Below are 3,754 nucleotides of genomic sequence, written 5' to 3'. Positions count from 1 at the left end.
AGCAAATTATTCTTAGTTTAATGTATCTAACTGCTACAAGACCAGACATCATGTATGTTGTTAGTCTTGTAAGTAGATATATGGAGTGCCCGACTGAAATGCATCTACTAGCTACGAAGAGAATTCTGCGCTACCTACAAGGAACCAAGGATTTTGGAATTTTCTACATGAAAGGAGAAAAGACAGATTTGGTTGCCTTCACTGATAGTGATTATGCAGGAGATCAAGATGATAGAAAGAGTACTTCGGGTTATGTGTTTATGCTAGGTGCAGGGACTGTGTCGTGGTCCTCTAAAAATCAAACAATTGTGATATTATCAAGTATAGAAGCTGAATTTGTTGTTGCTACAGGTTGTGCTTGTCAAGCAATTTGGCTTAGGAGAATCATTGAAGAGCTGCAGTTCAAGACGAGAAGAGTGTTAGGATATATACTATTAACCACGTGTTTAGATATAGTATTTATTATAGAATAATTATTTATTTATTATAATAGATCATATATTCGTTTATGGTGCTTGTTTACTTATATAGTAGATGATTTAGTGTATAGAGTTTAAGCTTATACACAGAGGATTAAATCATCGGTTCTTATAAGTATAAAGTTTTTTTTGTTCACAATCTAAGATGGAAATTGGACATGCCATCGGGACGATTGTAGCACAAGATTATATGTAGTTTATCTTGATTATGGGAATGGTATAGTTCCAACTTCTTGTGCTAGTGCATTATGTATGTATTGAACGGGCCGAGTAGAGATAGTTGCTTTAGACTGACTGACAAAAGCATATTCTCTAAACTATTAAATGTACTTATATTCTTAATCCTGATATAACTATTATGATCTGTATATGTTAATCATCGTTTTGATTTATTAAACGGTGAGATTCTAAGATGGGTCAATATTCTTGGTAGATTGGATGATGATAATATATATTGGTGAAATAATAAGTTAGTTGATGGAATCCATGTCTCGGTATAGAGATTGATGATATGCCTTTTTGAGAAGCTTAAAATTTTTCATCGTGTCAAACCTTGCAAGTGGATTTAAGAATTCGACACATCAAAATAAGTTAAGCAATGCTCTAAAGGAAATTGATCATTGAATTAAGTTCGTCAGTAATTTAATTTATTGATTTGTATCTATAATCTTAACATGGGGAATTTCGAAATATAAATAAAGGAGTCCATTACAAATTTCTAGTGGAATGATTTGTAATTTATTATGGTAAGAATAATTCATATTAATTATTTGGAATTATTTTCATAATAGGAAGCCTCGGTAATTAATTCTGTGTTCCCTACCATGCCCATATTTAACTAGAACTCAGAATTTATTGTAAAGGGAAAAAGGAGAAGTATGTGTCTTTCTCTATTCTAAGGAAAGAGAGAAGTATGTATCTTTCTATGTTCTAAGGCAAAGGGGAAGTATATCACTATTTCTCTTCTAAGGAAAGGAAGAAGGACATGACTTTTTCTTTTCTAAGGAAAGGGAGATGTACATGTCTTTCTATTCTAAGGAAAGACATGGTATTCCTTTTACTTGGACTAAGAAGAAATCTCTATAAATAGGGATTCTTCTAACCCTTGAAAAAAATTACCATAAAAATACTTGTCCACCCAAGTATTGAGAGGGTTCGGAAGTGAACTTGGGATCACTGTAGAAGACCGTAGAACTGTGGTCTAGTTTGTGGACTAGCTTATGAATTTGCTTGAAGTTTCTAGCTTGTTGACTAGCTTGTGGATTCACTTGAAGGTATCGGCTCACGCTTCAAGAGGTAATTCTGAAATTAAATTCAGAAAATTTATATGCCCTTACATGATTGTACTTGTTCTAGTATAAACAATGTGTTGTCTATTATTCATGTAAGTTGTATGGTTTTGGTATGCCTCCGCTGTGCATATAGTTTTCTAACAATTGGTATCAAAGACATACTTACATCTTTATAGATAACATAAAATATATGTATGTGCAATCGTATGTATGTTTTTAAATTAATGGAACCCAAATTGAAATTTTTTTATCAATTAAAAGAAAAGTTAAAGTTCAATGGATTTGTTTTATTTAATAAATGAAAGTACGAACTTCTGCACATGTGATTGATTATTTTTTTTGGCGGCTAGTTGCAATTTTTTTTGATTTGTTTCTTATTAATCCATCAAATTTGCAAAGCTTGATAATGAGATGATCAAGAGGGCAAAATGTGTTGGCGACAATTTTTCACTTTCACGTGGGAATGGACAGCAATAGTAAACATTTGTCCTAATGATTATTTGAAGTCCTTTATTTTTAAATTAATGGAACCCAAATTGAAAACTTTTCATCAGTTAAAAGAAAGTTAAAGTTCAATGGATTTGTTTTATTTAATAAATGAAAGTACGAACTTCTGCACATGTGATTGATTTTTTTTTCTGCGGCTAGTTGCAATTTTTTTTGGTTTGTTTCTTATTAATCCATCAAATTTGCAAAGCTTGATAAGAAAGGGAATCATAGCGGTTGTTGATGAACAAATTATCATTGAACTGATTGTGAAGTTTTGTTTTCAACTTTATAAATTTTGTTCTTGACTAATTGTTGACTCCAAACCTTGTTAAGTGGTGGTGGTAGTCACTCTTCAGGTCAATTGAATTTTTTTTCTCTTTTTGTTCAATAATTATTTGAGCATGTTATTCATTACATATATATTTTGTAATAGATGAATTGAGAATTATGATTAATAAATAGGATTCACTAAAATGATCTATGTATTTGAGTCATTAGAACATCCTCAATTCATCAAGTATAAATTATTCTAAGTGAATATTAGTGGTAAATATTTATTTACGTAAATGTTGATTTACCTTAAAATACTAGTAATGCTTAATTAATTCATGAGAAGAGATATCGAGGTTTTCAGTCAAAAGAGAGAAACATAATATCTTGGATTCTCAAGTGTATTAATTTAGAGAATAATTTATTATAAGAAGGTATTGAGTGCCTCAGCCAAAGGAATGACACAACATATGTTTCATGCTCATGAGATAATTATAAAAAGAGAATGAAAATCTGAATCATGTTATTTTAATTTTTAACTATGTCCAAAATGATTGTTTTTCAAATTTGGTCGTATTTTAGGTGGTCATGAATTTTCTGATCTCTGATTGACTTGAAATTTGATGGTTCCATCGAAAATTATTTAGATGGGTTGTAGGTAGTTTGTCAGATTAAAATTTGATATGAATATGATAAGGTCATATTGTTTTAATTCCTAAAGATACTTATACCACTTGAATTTGAATTTGGTCATAGCTTTGGAAATATTTTTTATAGACTCCAATTGACCTGAAATTTGGTAAGTTCATTGGTGATGGACTAGTAAGAAATACTCATTGCTATGTGGTTATAGTTTTGAGGCCCTTAAAATGGTTTTTAAGTCACTCTTTGGAATTAAAATGTGATAATATAATCCTTTATATCAGTTTTATTTATGTTAAATGTGGTACATAATTACACATGATGAATTAACATGAATTGATATATGATAAGGATATGGATCTGATTATTTTTCTTAAATCGTTTCAATCTGAATTTGATCATAACTTTGGAGATTAATATTATTTTTAAACTCTAATTGATCTGAAATTCAGTAGGTTCATCAGAAACAGTCAAATTAAAAATTCTTAGTTATGAAGTGATTTGGCAATTTGAGGTCGTTTAGATGAAGTTATTTTTTTATATATATTTTTTTTTTATCTTGAAAATTAATTTAAATGAAAA

This window comes from Solanum tuberosum, unplaced genomic scaffold, assembly GCF_000226075.1.
Source record: "Solanum tuberosum cultivar DM 1-3 516 R44 unplaced genomic scaffold, SolTub_3.0 scf00187, whole genome shotgun sequence".
Taxonomy (NCBI): Eukaryota; Viridiplantae; Streptophyta; class Magnoliopsida; order Solanales; family Solanaceae; genus Solanum; species Solanum tuberosum.
The sequence above is the reverse complement of the archived record's forward strand: the minus strand, read 5'-3'. Positions refer to the sequence as shown.